Below are 20,333 nucleotides of genomic sequence, written 5' to 3' on the forward strand. Positions count from 1 at the left end.
GCCAAAATGTAGACCATTTAGGCAATGGTAAGAATTAGAAGGAAAGGATCAATCACTGAAGTGGCAACTCAATGTTTAAGATAAAAATCCAGCAATCAATACACACAAAGTAAACCAACATGCAAAACAACACGCTGTCGAAAAACAGAAGTCATTTTTTATGACAACACTGACAATCGGCAAGTGCAAACATGCCTCAAAACTATGGATGAGCAGTGCTTTTTTTTAAATCAAATATTAAAAAAAAACAATTGTGGCACAGAAAACAAGGATTCAGAGCCAAGCACAAAACTGGTAGGCTTAGTATGTGCATTTCCACTTGGCTACTTCCCCACCCCTTGACTACCTTCTATGGTAGGACAACAATCTTAATCTATGGCATTCCTGAGATACTTGGGGATGGGCAAAATGCAAGACTAGTTCTTAGCCATCTCCACTGGCCAGGGGTACACATCAACAAAGGTATGGTTATAATTGAGACAGGTCAGAGGTCCAAACAAAATGTAGCTCAAAAGTGCATGTACAACCATTGCCATGCCTTTTGAAAGGAGTTCAATGGACGTCGGTGTTCGGGACAGTTTTTCTAAAGTCCAACCTAAGGGACTCATAAAACCATATCTGAGGCAGACAAAACTCCACTCCTAGTATAAGGCTATTATACCAGAGAACATTTGGTAGCATAGACAGAGCAGCCAGGCTCATTTAAAGGGGGGGAAGGAGAGGGGAGGGGGGCTGTAGCTTGGCGCAAAGAAATTCTAGCATACATATGGTCCAAAAAAACAATGAAAGACTATGTATTGTAAAAATAAAGGGTTTATTTAAATACCAGTATGCCAAAATAAATCATGGGGTAAGTACTATAACATATGAAGCCAATTCTAAAAACCAACTCGATGCTTATGCTATACAAACCAAAGTAAAACCTTATTGAGAATAGCAATCAGCAGTTCAAGGTGATTCAAACAAACCATTCAGAAGGAGTTTCAGCTATCTTTTAGATAACATTCAGTAAATCAAGGGTAGCAGGCCCCATGGGTTATAACAGTGTTATTCACTTTCAGAATCACAGTTATACCAACACTTGTTACAAGTAGCACTTGTAACCCATGTAACCTTTCTTCTATCAAAAATGGACACAGTTACCAGACCAATGTCACTTAAGAACACAGTTCAAAAGCCAGTCGCTCAACCTGTATACTACCTAGAGGCCTAAAGCTACTCAAAAAGGTAGCTATGAATCCAATGAACTATTTTTGAAGTGCCCTAGAGCATTTCAGGGAAAGCACAAGCACAACCCAGTGTTACAAGTTTCAAAGAGCAGCAGCTATTCAAGGTCAGTATAACCTATTGGTACATCACTTGTAAACTATTACTAATCCAGGAAGTGTATTATACAATTCGAAGTGAAATAAGAACTCTAGCAGACCCTTAAGGAAGGCAATACGTTTTTCAAGGAAGGTAAACCTCGTCTTTCGAAGACCGAAAGGGGACGCCGGCATAGGCGTGTCTGTAACACTATCCCCATCGTGACGTGTAGTGTACCCAAAATCCCTCACACGCAGAGGTCCCTCTGTTTGAATTTTCTTATTTTTCGCCATGAGGGAGACCAAGGCTATTGCGAGTACATGAAGAGAATAAGTAGTACAAAGTCTATGTTTCTTGTACCCCGAGGGGTAGGGAGGGCGCATGTGAATCTAAGCAGATACAATCATCAGAAATGCTATTATGGTGAGTAATGCATGTCTTCTGATGCTTGTTAATCTGCTTAGAATCACATGCTGTGCATAGACTAGTGAGCAGTACCCGGAGCTGGAGGTGGGTTGTGAGAAGGAACAGTAGAGAAAAGATGTCTTAGTACTGCTTGTCCCACCTGAGAATCAGACCTAGAATGAGTGTCTAGGCAATAGCGTTTTGTAAAGGTGTGTACAGAACTCTAGGTTGCCGCTTTGCAAATGGACTCTAGGGGGAACATTTGCAATTAATGCTATGGCAGCCCCGGTGCTCGGAGTAGTGTGCTCTAGGCTTGAAGGGCAGTTCTCTTAGCAAGAGTGTAACAGTGTGATGCATTTGACAAGCCTTCTTGAGATAGCCGATTTAGAGACATGATTCCCCTTCTCTACCAGCTGCCACTGAAACGAAAAATTGGGTCGTTTTCCTCAGTGGTTTCGTTCTTTCCAGGTAAAACATGATTGCCAGGCGCACATCTAGTGTGTATAGGCTTCTTTCGGCCATGCAAGTGGGATTCTGGACAAAGGTAGATAGTTCGATCAATTGGTTCACATGGAAGATGAATTTAGGCGCAAATCTGGGATGAGTGCGCAGAACTACCTTATCGCTGTGGACTAAAAAGGGTCTAGGACAGAAAGGACCTTTAGTTCGCTATCCCTTTTAATAGAAGTGATAGCCACTAGGATGGCCATCTTGTAAGTAAGGTCTTTTAGACTTGCTTTATGCATTGGCTCAAAGGGAGATCCCATGAGCCTGGTTAAAACCACATTTAGATCCCCATCCAAGAGCTAGGTGAGAAATGGAGGGTCGGGGGTGAACCCTCTTAACCGCTTCCATAAAAGCTTTAATCACCGGTATTTTCCACCACGATACCTTCTGTTGTCACGTGGTATAAGCGTAGAGAGCAGCAAGATGAACTCTTAGGGAATTGAAGACCAACCCTGTGTCTAAAAAATGTGTTAGGTACAGCACAATTGTGTGGGTGAGCAATCGATGAGATTGACGCCCTAGGTAGTACACCAGATGACAAACCGTTTCCATTTGCTGAAATAGCAATAGCGGGTGTTAGGTTTCCTAGCTTCCTTGAGAATGTCCATGCATCTCTGAGGGAGCTGAAGGTGTCCAAACGCTATGACATCAGGAGCAGGCTGCTAAATCAGAGTTTGTGGGCATGGGTATAGGGTCTCTCCCCCTGTTCAGAGACATGTTGTATGGGCAGGGTCATTTTACTGGTGGGGAGAGTAACATTTCCATTTCCATGGGGGAGAGCGGAAACAAATTTCCCTGACCAGGTTATCCAGAAACAGTTCCCCTTGGAGCAGTTCTAGTGGTACCTGGAGGCGTAGTCTTGGCATTGGGGGTTCTCCAGAGTTGCAAACAGGTCGATCTCTGGGAAGCCCCATTCTGCGAAGACGTTGAACACGAAGTCTTCGTGCAGATGCCATTCGTAGTCAATGGGCAGTGGGAAATCTCTGTTGAGCACATCTGCCAGAAGATTGAGTTCCTCTGGAATGTGTTGGGACAACAGAAACGTCTTGTGTTCGAGAGCCAAAATCCAAATGTTTTGGACAGCTTGGAGAGTGTGCCCCCTTGTTTGTTCAGGTAATACATGGCTGTGGGGCTATCTGTCAGAACCAGCACGGTCTTCCCTTGTAGTTGCGTTTGAAAGGCTTTCAGTGCCTTGAACACAGCTAATAGCTCTAGTAGATTTAAATGGTTGGATGCTACTTGTGGGGACCACATTCAATGCGCTGTCTGCTGAAGCAGGTGAGCCCCTCCACCCCGTAGGAGATGCGTTTGTTGTGAGAGTGGCTTCCACTGCAGGGGTGGTAAAGGTTTTCCCCTTCAAGAGGTTTTCCCTCGACGACCACTGCAGAGAGAGAGAACGAGGGCTGGCAAGACAATTACCAGATCTTCCCATTGTCCGCTGGCCTGACACCACTGGCTGTTGAGCCACTCTTGCATGGGGCGCAGTCACGCGTGGGGAACCAAGTATATGTAAGACGCCATCATACCTAGCAAGCGCATGGCTTTGCGTACCGTCACCTCCCGAACGGCTACATATTGAGGGATCTGAAAAAAGCATGTTCTGAACCCTCACGTTGGCGGGGAAGACTAGGCTGGATTTTTTCTCGATGGAGAATCCGACTGAACGGAAGGTCTACGGTCTTCTGGGTGTTCAAAAAGCATGTGTCATAAGAGTCCCCTGTTATGAGCCAGTTGTCAAGGTAAGGGTAAACCGGGACGACAGTCTGCGCAGGTGTGCTGCTGCTACTGCCAGGACCTTTGTAAACACCGTTGGTGCAGAGGCGATGCCAAAGGGGCGCACTTTGAATTGGTAATGCCTGCCCTCTACCATGAACCTTAGATATTTCTTGAGCGCTGGCAACATTGAAATATAAAAGTATGCATATTTCATGTCCAATGTTGCCATGTGGTCCCCCTGTTTCAGCAGTGGCATCACCACCTGTAGCGTTACCATACAAAACTTTTTTATAAACTTGTTTGCTGGGCGCACAGGGCGCATGGTGAGGTCCTTTTTGGGGTACAAGGAAGTACACTGAATAAATACCCTTGTTTACCTGAAGAATAGGGACGGCTTCTATGGCGTACCTTCCCAGCAGCGCTTCCACCACTTGATTCAGGATCTACGGATGGTCCGGTGAGAGGCGCATTGAGAGTGGCGGTCTGAATTGTAGTCGGTCGAATTCCACACAGTACCCGTGGGCGACCGTCTTTATAGCCCACTGGTCGGAAGTTATACCCTCCCATGCAGTGAGGAAAGATGTTAAACGCCCCCCGAACGGGGTGACATGGGAGGGGACCTGGATCTGTTGGTCATTTCTGACCAGAGGCTGCGGGTCCTCTGAGATTGGGGTCTCTACCTTTGTTGCGTCGCTGACACCTAGGTGGGTAGTAGGCGGGGCTTCCTGATGTTTGTCCAAAGTTATAGTTTCCCGTGCTGTAGTTCTGACTTGCACAGGACTGCCCTCGAAAGGACCGACGAGAACCACCTCCCCTTTGGGGGGAAGGTTTCCAAGTTATTTGTTTCAAGGGCTTAAGAGTCTCATTCTCTTTCTTGGCCGTCTCCAGAGCATCGTCGACCGCTTTCCCGAAGAGATTGGTCTCTATGGGTTTGTTGATGAGAGCGGCCTGCGTTTCAGGCTTGAACCCTGAGTTGCGAAGCCAATTGTGCCGCTTGAGTAGAGTGCCCAGGGCCAGAGACCTGCCTGCTGTTTCAGCAGTGTCCAGAGTGTTCGATTATATTCCGATTTACCTGCCTGCCCTCTACCACGATGGTGAGAAGCCTGGACCTAGCGGGATCAGCAGCCTCCTGGAGACCTTCTTGTACAAGGTTCCATTGTTCGTCTGCATAACTGGCCAGCAGCGTGGTGTTATTCGCTATGCAGCTGCCGAGGTAACACGCTTACTTAAGGAATCTAAAAGGTTGTACGCCCTATCTGGAGGTGCCTCCCCCTGTATCAAGGGGTACCCCTACCCGTTTCCGGGTGGTAGTGACTACCAAGTCGGGGGTGGCGTGGCCTTTAATAAATTGAGGGTCCGAAGATGCTGGCCAAAATAGTTTTTCCACTGTTGGGTTAACTGCCCGGGTCTGAGCTGGTGTGACCAGGGAGGTGGCCAATCTTCTTTTAACAGAATTAAGAAGGGGAATGGCTTGGCTTGAGGGGGGATTTCTCTTTGAGGATGTCCTCCACAAAGTCTTGTTCGGGTACCACCTCCTGAGTAGTGATCTGAAAGTGATCTGCTGCCTTCCTTAAGATGGCATTGAAGGCCATTTGGTCATCTACAAGCGAGGCCTGGTGAGCCGTTGTGGATGGAGGAGAATCCAGACATAAAACATCAGTGTCCTGGTCTTGTGTGGGAAGCGTCAATGGCTCAGTTTTCACTTGCTGGGTTTCCTCCCAGTTGTCCATGGCATCCGCCCGGTCCTCAGGGTAGTCCTGCAGGAAGGAGGGGTCTTCCTCTTCGCTGTAGATGTCCTGGTAAGTGTCCATCTGGACCACATCTTCATGGTGGACAGAAGCCGAAGGCTGAGAATCAAGATTTCCTTGGAAATGTGAAGCTGATCTTAAAGGAGGGTCTTCACGAGATCTCTTAGGGGAAGGATGCTCAGAAAGCGAGAATCCTTTCAAGACTATCGATGCACCCTTCGAATTGCTCCCTTGTCCACTTAGAGGAACCCGAAGGGCCTAAAGGTGGAAAAACGTTTTCCGCCCTTTGGCGTCGAAATTTGTCTCCAAGGGTGTTGGCCAGAGATTCCAGACTGTCGTCGTAGGTTTCACGAGTATTGGAGTACCATGGTGTGCCTTTAGACCTGTCCACGGCACGCTCCATGCGTTGCGACGGTGTAGGTACCAGCCCAACTGCCGAAATAATTCTTGCGATACTGTCCTTAATCTCTGCCGAATCGCCATGAGTTAACGGGTTAGAAGACTTATCAGTAGATTTACTGTCTACCGCAGTGTTAGAGGGCCTAGCAGTAGATTTTTCGCCTGGAGCAGTACGTTTCGGGCCTACCAGGCCTTTAGGGACCGTCGCAGCGTCGAATGACCACGATTCGTCATGTAAACCCGATTTAGGGGTAGCGCCCTTGTTTTTGAAGTGCCCAGTCGCAAGACGCTGCTGCGAATACGGGTGAAGGCTGATCTACCCGATCAGAAGATTCCGCCGAAATTTTCAGAGGCCCTGTTGGCGCCTTCACCTTTTTCAACAGAACCGTCGTTGTGTGCTTAATGTTTCGTGGTTTTTGTACATCCCAGTCTGTTAGGCAGAAACCTGTGCAGTTCCCTCTTGGACCACTGCAAAAGATTTAGGACTACAGGTGTTTGGCAGTAAACCCACTTGGTAGCAGTCTGTACCACACAGATTCACTTGGTAGCTGTGGCCGAGCAGTCAGACTTCCCTCAAGAAGAGTTAGGCAGTATACAGAGTATTCACAATAGGTCAAGAGAACACAGTAGAACAAGTAAACACTGACCAGGGCTTGGTGTAAAAGAGATATAATTATTTATTTAAAACCACATCTAGAAAAACACACAGGCACTAATACTAAGCAATTCAAAAACATGGTCACTAAAAGATATACACTCCCTTAAAATAATATTAGACAAGTCTTAAGTAAAGCCCCACTTATTTTCAGACAGCGGTGAGCGCTTAATGTAGATGGCACTCTAATAGTTCATTTTAAAAAGGGAGAGAAGAGCAGAGAACAAGTTGAAACAGATCCCAACACTTTCATCAGAACATAACAAGAGGGAAAGGCAAAGTAAAACCGTGAAGTTAGAGTTCAAGCGGCCAGATCCACTTTCAGAGGATCCAAACGAAATGTGTCCAGGGTCACACGGTTGCAGTGCACAAGAGTCTTGTAAAGGTTCAAAAAGGAGTTGGACCAAAGAAAGGGACCAGTTAGAGGGTCAAGGCGGCCAGCCCAGTCCAGAAGGTTAAGGGGTTATTATTACCTTGTAGCAATCTTTAGAAAGGGAGGCCTGGCGGACACGTTACCTTAAAGTGGTGAGAACGCTCCAGCAGGGGCAGTTGTTCCTGACAGCGGGTGCAAGTCGGTGCTTTGTCCAGGGGAAGAGGGGATCTCGTCGTGGAGGAAGATAGGAGTCGGTTGCACTGCCAGGGAAGAAACCAGCCGCAGAGTTTCTAAGGTACAAGGAGCGGTCCGGTGATTCGCGGTTCAGTGGTGAGTGGCTATCCGGCCGCCGGGGTGCTTGGCACGGGCAGTTCGACCACAAACCGGGCTGGGGTGCGAAGAAAGGAAGGTAAACTGGTTGTGCCCACCAGTCAGGGGAAGAAGCCTCTCCAGCCGGGAGATCTTCTCGGTCGTCGGGAAGTGGCGAGTCGGTTCTGCAGGGCTCCACCGGTGGTGTCGTCGTGGTAGGTCGCTCAGCTTCTCCCTCGTCAGATTCTCAGGTCCTGTGGCGACTTCTGAAGGTCCAGTCCCCAAAGCCCTGATTTTATGCAGAAAACCCCCATTCACTCAGCCTAGCGGTCACTCAAACATGCTAAGTGATGAGGGGACGACTCGCCACTTGGGCCAGTCACACAAGAGTACGACTTGAGTTACCAAGGTAACTCAGTCCAGGGTGCCTAAACCCCCTCCCATACCCCCTGTGGTACCCAGACAGGGTGGCACCACTTTTGGAGGCTTCTGTGGAGAAGCCTGCCAAAAAGTGGAACAAAGGGCTCGACTTGGGTTGGAGTCACAGAAGAGAACACAAACGCCATTTTAGAATAGAGTCTTGGCAAAAAATACCAACCGGCAAATTATTATTAAATAAACCGGCAGTATGTTCGAGGCTATGAGAATTAAATAAATTAAAGTTGGTAGCCTCGAACAATGGGAAAATCCCATAGGAAAATATTCGCGGTCGAATATAAAAAGTAGTTTTCACTGCCACCAGCCAAAACTCGATCAGGGGGGACGGAGACGTGCCCCCTCGACTAACAGACCCTGGGGCAATCGAATTGCCCCGACCAGTACGTCCACAATATGATGGTTTGTACTGGTTTCTGTCAATAATTTGGGACTAGTAAAGCCAATACTGCTGGGGGACTCACTAGGTTAGGAAATGCAGCCTAAAGAGAGAATTCTCCCTAACAGTCGCCGGGTGTTGTCCCTGAAGCGAGACTTGCGTCAGGCCCTGAGGGGTCAGGGGACGGGCTTGGAGGACCTAGAAGTGTCCGCCTCAAGGTCTATGACATCCGATACAAATGTTTGGTCATCAGAGGTGCCCACGTCACTTTCGGTGGGGGTGGCAGTGGGGGAAGAGGGTTCAGCCCGTGACATAGCATACGTGGTCCACCGCTTTACACAGCGCTCCTTAAGGGTCTCGGGCCGAAGGAGCTTACAAGCAGCACACCGCATCTCATTGTGATCTATGGGGAGACAAGAATTATACATACTGTGCTCGTCTTTCCATGGGTACCTGACCCTACACATAGGGTAGAACCTAAATGGTGTCCTTTCCATAGCAAAATGTATAAACAAAGATGACCAGACCTAGAGGGCAAAGAGGGGGAAAGAGGAATATGGCCACCCCGACCACACTCTCCCTACTGTGTAGGCCGGCCAGAGGGCCTGGCCACATGGATGACTCAGCCGCCGGATCTTAGGCGCCGAAATCCACCGCCTTCGAAACTTCCCATACTCTGTCGAGGTTGCTTGATTCGCTGTCAGTGAATTAGGGGGGGAATAACCGACAAAGTCAGAATAAAGATAAACAATGTCTTATGAAGAGCTCGGCTATAGGGCGACCAGTAACTGGGCAGAAAAAAACAATCTGAGGGACCTCGGCGCGTGAGGGATTTTGTGTACACTACACATCACGATAGGGATAGCGCTACAGACATGCCTATTCTGACGTCCCCTTTCAGTCCCCGAAAGACAAGATGCAATAATTTGCGGTTACCACTGGATGTCGGACCATATGCACAGCATGTGATTCTAAGCAGATTAACAAGCAACAGGAAAGTTTATACTTTTTAATGGAGCAACCAGCAACTTAAAAGGTAACTTATTCTATTTCAAAGATACAGATAGAACAACTCATTTACAAGCAAGTACTTTTACACTGGTTATAGTTTTCAAGACAGAACTATCATCTTTTGTAGTCCTCCCCTAATCTATAGCATGAGTTTTCTCAGAGGCAGTAGAGGGACCCTAGTGGTCGAGGAGCCAGCTGTAAGCAGGTGAGGAAAGGGTTTCGATGCAGGAAAGGCAGAGTTCCAGTGGATATCTTCAACAAGTATTAGATTAAGAGTTGGTTAAAAAAGTGTTCAGGGACTTCACAGAAGACTCTCGATATGCGTTCCAGCACTCGGTCATAGGATGCACAGACTTAAGACAAGTATTACCCAAGCCACCACAGTACCCCTAGGAGAAAACGAGAGCTTCTGGGTGGATGCCTTCAGGATGCAGCAGCACAGGATAGAGTCCTTGGGCTCTTGGTCAGCAGACTGCTGCTGCCAGTTTCCCTTCAGTGTCCATTTCTTCAGTCATAAAAGGCACCCAAGAAAGGAATACTCAAGGCTTCCGGTGGCTCTAGATTTGGCACCCTTTTACAGAAGCGAGATGAAGAACGAATATAGCTGATCGGATTGTCTTCATTCTCGCGGTCCTACACTCTGGCAAGGGTAATTCAGGGATTCTTCGAATCGTGTATCTGAAGGTCCAGCCAGAGTTCGCCAAAATTTCAGCTGGTCCATGCACTGCACTTAGACTCAAGACACCTGGTATTGCGGTTTGCAGCCAAAGAAGGAGACAGCATGTCGAGGAATGGCTCGTTTTGCAGCTGTTCTTGAGACTAGTGGTTCTTAGCAGCATCTAGGTAGGAGTCTCTGTTTTTGGGACCACAGGTCGGATGGAAGGAAGGGTTACATAAGGCTCTGGTTACACAACAGGCTTGTTGGTCGCTGGAATTTGCTACAGCCATCGTTTCTTCATCTTCCTATTCGGATTCATATCCAGTGGACAACGTGTCAGCAGCTTCCAGAATCAGAGTCTTTATCAAGAACTACAGCATAACCTCTGCAAACTTCCCTGCAGAAACTGGTTCCTTTCAGGCAAGGTGAAAAACAAAGAGCTGCAGAGTTTTGGACTGTTCTCCCCTCCACCCCCCAACCCTTCGCTTCCTGCCTTTTCAGACACTCTGGAGCCTCTGGGGGTTGGGGGGGGGGGGGATTGTGGGGGGAATACAAGGATTACTGCCGAAGTCTCCAACCAAGGTCATTCCTGCCTAGAATGGCAGAAGACGATCTAGGAAATAAACAAATGGCGACCATCCTGTGCATTACAGAGGCTGATTTGACAGCCTGCGAGTAATGTCAAAAGAAGAACACTGCCGCAGCCATTCAAGTAAATATGCAATTGTAACTAATATGCTACCAGTTAAGTAAGACAGGGGCTTACTTGATGGCACCTTTCCCTTCCATGTCTATGGAACCCTCAGACCTTTGATTTTATTTTTGTATCTGACCTCCTCTTTTTACAGTGCAATGAAGCCTTAAGCTTCACTACACCGTCTTTTTGCTCATCTGTTATGGGGAACGCGACATACACTTCAGGCTGTCAGTACTGGGAAACATTGTTTCCCTTAGTCTGGTTATTCAGTGTTAAGTAAGACTTTACTATTGATGATAAGTCTTCCAGACCAGTGTCAACCACAGGCCATTTTGCTTTTACTGGTGGATTCTTTTTCCTTATACCTCCGAGTTGCAACCTTTTTTCACACTCACAGAATCGTTTACTCTTTATGGGTGTCATTTTTTTAAGACTCCCCATGTTGGGCAAGATTCGATGTAGTTCTCAAGTTCTCTCAGACTTTACAGTACCTTTAGGTTCAAGAAAAATGCAGCAGATGACTTCTGTTCGTGTGCAGCTCTGCAGATTCCGTTGTTCCTGGGCCTCAGTCGTGGGGACAAGAGGGAGGACTTCTGGGGACTCCTGCGCTACAATAGGACGGTCACCAATGGCAACCGGCAAAAAAGTGGCACTTCGGTGTTTCAGCTCCTCGCGTCTACCGCAATCAGCAACACCGCGGTTCTTGGCTGTCGAGATGGGCCTTCCTTGCATCTGGCGTACGACACACTTGAGGGGGCTCAGGCTCGGTCAGTCCTGCTTCCTGCCAGTCAGGATGAACTTCTTGGAGCTCTTGGTCAACTTAAACGCAACAAACACAATCTGGTGTTCATCTCCCTGGCGTTTCGGTTTCCAGCAGCAACTCAGTGGAAATTCAACCAGCTCCGAGAAGAATGTCCAGGTGGCTTACTTTGGAGTTAATTTGTCCCACCAACTCAAAGGGAGGAGTTGTCCTTGAAGGGCTTCTCTGTCGATACAAATTTGGTGCTTCAGCACAGTAGCAGGGCTTCACCGGCCAAACCAACGTTCCAGGAGTTGCAGCAGGTATCCTTTTCAAGTTTGTAGACTCTTGCCTTCCAAGCCAAAAAGCCTCGCCTTTTATGCAGGTTTATCCCATTCATTCCAGCCTGGCTGACAATCACCCAGCAGGGTGGTGCCGGCCAAACAACTAGGAGTGCATCTGTCTCAGAGACACCCTAGAGCCATGTGCAAGCTTCACTCGTGAATCCAGACCAAACACAAAACGAACAAAGGGACCAAACCTGGTTTGGCGCGCAGAGTAAATCTCAAGAAGGACCTAAACAAGAAATGGGAAAAAAAAATATGGCCAAGGTCAAATTGAGAAAAATGGCAATCAAGGGTGCTTTACTGCAGCTGCGAACGCAGCCCGCGTTAAAGACACCATGGTAGTAAAAAGTAACCACTGTCACCAGCCATTAATTGTGCAAAGGGTAACCAAAAATGTTACATGAAAAGCTAGACAAAGGGGCTACTAAGTATCCCCTCCAGCACTCTATGGTAAGATAGTGTGTGCTGGCTCTAGAGAGTTACAAATGTAAGTAAAGTCAATTTCACTTTACTACTCTTGGAAACAGTAGTTGTCCAAGAGAAAGGTATTTAAACCTTTGGGGAAATCTGAAAGACTTCCCTGTGCCACTACACTGAAGGTGCTGTGTGACAATGCAAAAAGATGCCTATGGAGTTTGTCAGACTCCACCATACCAAAAGAGAAACAGTTCAAATTGCATAAAAACACATGAGTGGGGAAAAAGGGTCTCACTCATTTCAGGTATAAAATGAAAAAGTCCTAGAGTCCAGCAAAAGTGCTGGGGGTCTCCAAGGTAGAGAGGAATTAGCACATCTGAGAATTCTCCTTAACAACGACTGAGTGTGGAAAAAATTATAAGTTACTCATCGTAGTGACTAACATACTCTTAGTCCATAGTCCTTTCCTACATACTGTATGGGTGTCCCTTCCAAGGGACGGGAGACCGAACCTTTTTCACCAGAAAAAACCTTCCTCTTTAAATTTAGAGGCTCGCGGGGTTGCGGCCCAGGGAGTATACACTGCCCTGACTCTGCCCTCCGGTGCCACACCTCAGTCCCCATCGACAATAGATTTAACATTGCCTAATGACACGAGTATTATTAGGGGAAATGTTGGTGGGAGGTATAGAGGAAAGGGGACTATGGACTAAGAGTAAGTTAGTCAATACGGTGAGTAACTTATCATTACTCTTACGTCCCGTCCCCTTTCCTCCATACTGTATGTGCAATTACAACTGAATGTAGCCCCAGGGTGGAGAGGAGACCCTCCTTAAGCAAACAGGTTCCTGAGAGCCACCTGTCCGAAGGCTGCATCAGATCTAGAGCCGGCATCCAAACCGTAATGATTACAGAAAGCCGAGGGAGAGGCCCAAGTGGCCGCCCTGCTTAGACTTGCCAAGGGACATGGCGCTGGAATACGATGGCCGTTGCCTTGGCACTGACTGCGTGGGCATGCATGTTGGCCAGAAGTGGCTTGGGCTGACCCTCGTACACTTTCTTGATAGAGACCATCCAGCGGTATATGGAAGCCTTAGGAGGCACGATAGCCTGGCCTCGAGCCTCCGAAAGTGACAAACAGGGCGTCTGACTTACGGAAGCCCTTGGTCCTGTCCAAGTAGAATTTTAGGGCACGAGGCCGGTGTCGCACTTTGTCCTTGGGAACCGGGAAAGAACATAGGAAGGACCATTTCCTCGTTCAAGTGGAACGCAGATGGACCCTTGGGCAGGAATGCCGGGTGCGTCCGCACGACTACCTGGTCCTTGTGAAAGGTGGTATATGGTTCAGGAGGCAACCAGCACCTGGATCTCGCGGACAATGCAAGCCGAGGTAAGACCAACTAGTAAGGCCGTCTTGATGGTGACCAGCCTGATGTCCACGGATGTCATTGGCTCAAATGGTCTGTGCACCAGGGCACCCAAGACTATGTTAAGGTCCCACACAGGGTGCAGTCTCTTGACGGGCAGGTAGAGTCTAGCGAGACCAGTCAGATGTTTGATTATAGGGTTGGAGGAGGAGAAAACGCCCTCCTCAGAGTTCCAGTAAGCCCCAATGGCTGCAAGGTATGTGCGCACTGAGGCCTTTGGGTTAGTGGCGCAATAGAAGAATTCAGATAGATAGGTCGCCAGATCGAGCGAGGTATGCCGTAAAGGAGAGCACATCGTCAAAAGTGCATGCTTTTGTACTGGGCCCTGGTGGCTTTGCTCCTGGCGCCCTGTAGGATCTCCAGATTGGCCTGTGAGAGGCTAAGGTGCTGAAGCGTTACCTACTCTGGTACCACGATGTGAGGGCTAGTTTCCCCGGCGCAGGGTGGACGACACTGACCCCCTGCTGTGCCAGAAGATGTGCTGGGCCCGTCGGATGGTGAATCAGCCGTACCTCCGAGAGGCTGAGTGCTCCAAAAACCATGGCCTGGCCAGCCACCATGGAGCATCAGAATGAGTCGGTGAGACTTGCAAATTACCCTGTGGATCAGGGGGTTGGGCGGAAAGGCGTAGGGTTCCATGCCGGTCCACTGGAGGTGAAATGCATCGCCCAGAGAGCCAGGACCCTGTCCTTTCCAGGATACAAACTGGGGACACTTCTTGTTGTGCCAGGTGGCAAAGAGATCCACGTGGGGGGTGACCCCACCTGTTGAAGAGCTCCTGAACAACAAGGTCGTTTAGCTGCCACTTATAATTGCCACTCTGAGCCTGCTCAGCCTGTCCGCTTCCAGTATGGATTCCCCCGGGAGGTGCACTGCCATGAGGTAGATTTTCTCCAGGGCCCACTCCCAAATGCTGATCGCCAGTCTGCACAGAGAAGAGGGATCTGGTGCCTCCCTGCTTGTCAACGTAGTACATGCTGGTCGAGTTGTCTGTCTGGATGAGGACAACCTTGCCCCTGAGAAGTGGTAGGAATGCTCTGAGCGCTAGCCAGATGGCGTTCAGCTCCAACCAATTGATGTGGTATGTCTGCTCCTGTCGAGTCCAGTACCGTGGACCGAGAGATCGTCCAGTGTGGCTCCCCAGCCCTCCAGTGAGGAGTCTGGTGATGGTGGCCTATGGAGAGGGCAGCTGAAAGGGCTTGCCCGTCCGTAGGTTGCAGTCCCTGGACCACCACGTTAGGTCTGGGTGGAGAGCTGGAGGGACGTTGCTCGTCTCGGATTGCGAGCCCCGCTCCTGATTCCATGAGGCGGCGAAGTGCAGCTGAATCCTCCTCATCTTTAGTCTCGTGTGCGGCACGGCTAATAGGACCGCTGCCAGTAGACCCAGGAGATGTTGGTACCACCATGCCGAGGTCACCTCTCTGCTGAGAAAGTGGGCGGTGGCCTTCTTGATGGCCGAGATTTTGTCCTCTGATGGGAAGACCTTCTTGGAGCCCGTGTCCCAGATGAGGTCTAGGAATGTCAGTCTGCGTAGGATACAGCTGTGACTTATTGAGATTGAGCGAGAAGCCCAGGTCGTATAGTGTGTTCATAAGGGCATGGGAAGAGTGGCAAACCGCTTCCGGAGATGTACCTCTGGTGAGCCAGTCGTCGAGGTATGGGTAGATGTGGGGGCCCTGCGCTCGGAGGAGGGCGGCCACAGCATTCATGAATCTGGTAATGACCCTGGGGACTGAGTTGAGGCCAAAAGGAAGGACCTTGTATTGAAAATGGAAGCCCATGATCCTGAACCGCAGGAAAGAACGATGGGGCTGCCAAATCGGGATGTGCAGGTACGCGTCCTTCAGGTCCAGGGAGCACATCCAGTCTCCCTTGTCCAATGTCTCCGCTATAAAAGCTGGCGTAACCATCTTGAATTTTTGCGGGGGTAGGGCGGGGTTGAGGGTGGAAAAGTCTGCCTGGTTCTTCTGAATGGCGAAAATCCTGGAGTAAAACCCAAAGCTTTGCTGGGAGGCAGGGACTTCCTCCACTGCCTGGCTCTCTACGAGCGACCGGATCTCTGCCAAAAGAGTTGCTGTCCCAACCTGTGGAAGCGGAGGAGAGGAGGAAGGAGTGGCTGGGATAGGAAGGCGGTACCCTGTGGATACTATGTTAAGGATCCAGGGGTCCGCGAAAGTCTGGCGCCAGAAATGTGCATGGAGAGCAAGCCTGCCCCCCAACGCAGACATGTGGACCCGAAGGGGCGTGTCATGCTTCATTTCCCTCGAGGCAGACGCTGAGGAGGGGGACTGGAAGAAACCCTTACCCCTCACCCCCTTTTTGTTGTTTGCGCCGGCTCTGAAGCGGCGAGCGGTCGGGCTGCCTGGATCTGCGTTCCAGGAAGCCGTGGGAACCCTCCAAATATACGACCCCTTTCCGAGCGCTGCGGAGATTGGGTGTACGATTTGGGCGTGGTCTTTGCAAGAATGGATAAACACTTTGCCGTTTGTGAGAAATGTTTTTTTGTTCAGCTCCTCGTCCGTAGAGGAGTGGAAGAGGCCGTAACCCCCACCCCCTAGAACGGCAGATCTAGAATGCGCTCCTGGACATCCGGGATGAATTTTGTTGCCCGGAGCCAGGCTATCCTGCTCATGTCCGTGGCAATACAGATGGTACTGCCTGAGATATCGATATGAGCCACTGGATTCCATGAGGTCATGCGTCACCAGCTTTGCCTCAGCTAGCCCCGCCTTAAAGCGTGATTGGCTCTGGGAAGGAAGTTGCGGGAGGAAGTCCGCAATTTCTCGCCATAATCTCTGGTTGGCGACAGCCAGCATGGCATTGGCTTCACGTAGATGCAAAGAGGCGTTGGAATAGAGTTTCTTGCCATATGCCTCTAAGATCTTCTCCTTGCCTAGCAGCGCCGCAGAGGACGAGGCCGAAGACGACTAGGGGTTGCAGTATAGTGACTTGGGCGAGGCCTCGCCCAAGACTCTTGCGTGTGGATCACGAGGGCTACCCTACTCCTCGGCCCAGTAGGTGCGACAGCCTCGACCCAGGGGCTGGTAGAGTTGCGTTTAGGCGCCACCCCACTCGGACGTGTTGCCGGTAATAGGGCGGAGCCTCTCGGGTGTAGACCCGGTAAAATAACCTTCTGGTCCCTCACCACTGTGCCCGGGAGGATCCCTTGACCCGAAAGCTGAAGCAGCCTCGGTGCACGTGTCGGTAGAAGGACCTGGCCAGTCCATCCCATGCCGGAGCGTCCCTGGGAAGGAGTCTCTCTTGCGGGGTGCACTGGAAAATATTGGCCCTACTTTGGGCCTGCTTCGATGCTTCAAAGTTCTTGACATCCTCTGGAGGCGACTTGTGGAAGAGTTCCTCCACCTGGCTAGTCTGTTCTTCACCGCCTTCAGGACAGCGAGTCACATGTTGAACACAATTGCCAACCGTGGTCTGGGCCAAAGCAACGTAGGCTAAAGTTGGGAAGAGCCCGTTGCAGGATGGACACCTGCTGAACCCTGTAGAAGTCGATATGCGCCAGGGAGGAGCGCGATGCCCGAGGACCGAGTACCTGAATGATAAGACAAAAAGGTATCCGCACATGGAATTACATGGCCAAAGCCAAACCCAGGAGCGCTGGTGAATTCGGCCCATTCACGTCGACGTGGAAAAGGGGACTGAGGTGTGGCGCCGGAGGGCATAATCAGGGCAACGCATGCTCCCTGGGCCGCACCCCAGCACGCCTCTAAATTTAAAGGGGAAGAAGGTATTTTCTGGTGAAAAAGGTTCTGTTTCCCATCCCTTGGAAGGGACGCCCATACAGTATGAGGAAAGGGGACAAGACGTAAGAGTAGGTTCCCACTCACTGAAGTATATGCAAAAATAATCCACTAGTAAAGCAAAATGTCCTGGGGTTGACAGGTCAGAAGATTTATCATTGCTATGGAAATCTTACCCAACAAGTGAGCTGGAATGAAGAGTGAGCCAAGGCATTTAAAGCGCTGAAAGATGCCCTCTGTCAAGCTCCAGTACTGAGCTCCCGATTATACCCAAAACTTTATTGTGCAGACAGATGCATCTAACATAGGAATAGGAGCAGTCTTGAGTGAACTGGATGAGCAGGGAACACCCCATTTGCTTCATCAGTAGGAAACGGATGGACCGTAGAACGAGAATGTTTTGCCATTGTGTGGTCGTTGAAATTTAGGCCACACTTGTATGGTTCTACTTACCTTATTCAGACAGACCACGAACCCTTGAGATGGTTAATGCAAGTGAAGGGGGAAAATCCTAAACTGCTCAGATGGTCCATCAACCTCCAAGGGTTTTATTTTACAATGGAGCATATATCAGAAACCAATCAGAAGAATGCTGATGGGCTCTCCAGGAAGTATGATCAACTGAAACAAGAGCTGGGGCGCGGGGGGGACGAGCGTTGGGGAGAATTTTCAGTTTCGGTGCCAATTCCCTTTAACCTGCACGACGGCCAGCACTTTTGCTGGAATCTAGACTTTTTTGATTTTAATCTCCCGAGTGAGTGGAACCTTTTACCACTCACCCATTGTTTTTCTCTGACTGGGATTATTATTTGTACTATTTTATGGAGTCTGGTAAACTCCATAAGTTTAATACAGGATCTGCTTTGAGAGACCCAGCACCCTCGGTACAGTGTCACTGTGGAGTCCCTTGGACTTCTCTTCATGTTTGAATACATTCTCTTGTGAGAACTAAAGTCCACAAGAGTAGTAAGGCAACTTTTAGCTTACCTTTTCTTTTGTGGGCCCGGCACACACCACCTTATGTGGGGTGCTGGGGGGGAGGGGAGGGGGGTCGAGGGGGTTACATTGTAACTCCTTCGCCCACTACGCCTGTAACTTTTGTTACACTGACTAAACCTAAATGGCTGGTGGCCATAGTTACTTTTTACTACCTTTTGTGCAGGTTACTAGCAGGCTGATTTCTCTTTTTTTTTAACTTTCGGCATTTTTTGATTGTCGGTTCATTCTGCGTTCTCCTATCGATTCATGTAGATTTGGGTCCCTAGTGAGTTTTGCATTTGGTGGGCTTCAGCCCCCAAGCTCGCAAAGGCTCCAGTGTGTCAGGGAAGGCACATAGTGAGGCAGGGTCCTGAAACTTCACGGTTCTTTGTAGATGTGTATGGCTGAAACCAGTTCTAACTTGGCAGCAGCCCGTCCTGGAGAACAGCCAACCTCCAGGAGATTGACAGCTCCATGGGAGTGAATGCATGGGTTCTAGCATATAACGAGAGGATTTTTGGACTAAAAGCTATCGACGACTGGAACAAGAAATCTAAAGTAGAAGACGTGCAGACACCAGCAGCACCTTCAACAGTTGCAGAAATCCTGGTGAAGCCCTGCAGCTGTGCTGACCTAGTTTTCAGCGCGACAGGGAAGCTCCGCCAAGCGCTCTCCCTTGGGCTGGGTGGGGCCAACTAGCCTCAAGACCTTCAATGTGGCCATCCACGCGCCGGCCTGCGCTGCGGACCACCAATACCCGGGGGTACCTGGACCATTTGCGAGTGCATTGTCTTGCAAACATTGAATCTCGCGAAACTTTGCAGGCATCCGTGTGGACTTCCAGAGGCAGGAATTCTTCACCAGAAGTCTCCTCACAAGATCATTTCAGGACCGAGTAATCGAAGAGAATTCAACCAGCAATATTAATTTCTTCTTGGTGCCAAGAGAAAAGGCACTAAAACCACAAAAAAAAGCACCTGGAGTGAGCCAAATCCTTTGCTGCCGACACCTTTGTTAGATATTTTAATATCAATGATAAATCTTCCTGTTCTGTGACAACTCCAGAACCTTTGGCTTTGAATAGGTAACTATTATACCTTGTCGCTTGGTGAAGGGGAATCTTTATCAACTCTCACCTAGTCTTTTACTCTTTGTATGGGTGCCCTTTTTAGGTCTCCCCATAGTGTATATTTAAAATTATAGTTTGCTGAAAACTTTTGGGCCTAGGCTGGGTTGCCCCCTATGGGCTCCCCTGTTAAATTCTCTTCGATGTACTTGAGTGAACTACAGTTCCCAAGTAGTAAAGATTTCATCCCCCCCTTTACACTGTATATAGTAAGCCAGCACACTCCACCTTATGAGTGCTGGGGGATATTCTTACCTGGTAACATTGTTACAATAAGATTTGTTGAAAGGCTAGTAGTAGTGTAACTACTTTAATGACCATTTAATCTTCATTACTCGCAGGCTGTTAATTCTGCCTCAGTAATGCACAGAAGGGCCGCCATTTTGTTTAAATGGCGGGCTCTTCCACTTCCTAACCCCCCCCCCTGCCCCCAATGTGTGTTCTTGCTGTTTCAAAGGTCTTCCCTTGCCATTCTAGGTGGAAACCACCTCAGTGGCTGTTTTGTCTTGGCGGGAATCCTGTGGATTACCCGCCCAGGCCTCAGAATGTCTGAGAAGGCAGGAAGCAAGGGGGCTGGTGGGGGCCGGGGGGGCTGCAAAATGCAGGGAGAGCATGCAGATGTTGTGCTGTAGTTCCTGATAAACACTTGGATCCTGGAAGCTGCTGACAAGTAGACCACTGGAACCAAATCCAAAAATGAAAGTTAAGAAAACTCAGCTGAGACCATTTCCAGCGACCAGAGAGCCTGCGGTTACCCTTACCTTCCAAGTTATTGTTATTTTGCATTTATATGGCGCCTTATATACCATTGGTATGGTCTGAAGGCGCTGGTAGGTTGAACGCCCTTAGGAACCGAAGTTCAGATCAGTAGAGAGAGTAGAGAGTCAAGAGGTGCGTCTGAGCACCGGTTATGTGTGCAGCTGGTGGGTATTTGTGTAATAGCT

At 49.2% G+C, this 20,333-nt stretch overlaps 1 protein-coding gene across 3 annotated transcripts in view; it reads right to left on the reverse strand.

Annotated features, from left to right (window-relative positions):
* The window catches only part of ZCCHC8 (zinc finger CCHC-type containing 8), a 723,649-nt gene that overhangs the window by 519,264 nt on the left and 184,052 nt on the right, over window positions 1-20,333 (reverse strand). The gene's annotated exons all lie outside the window — the stretch shown is intronic.

The sequence above is a fragment of the Ambystoma mexicanum genome, chromosome 10 (genome assembly GCF_040938575.1).
Source record: "Ambystoma mexicanum isolate Mex_15411 chromosome 10, UKY_AmexF1_1, whole genome shotgun sequence".
Classification (NCBI taxonomy): domain Eukaryota; kingdom Metazoa; phylum Chordata; class Amphibia; order Caudata; family Ambystomatidae; genus Ambystoma; species Ambystoma mexicanum.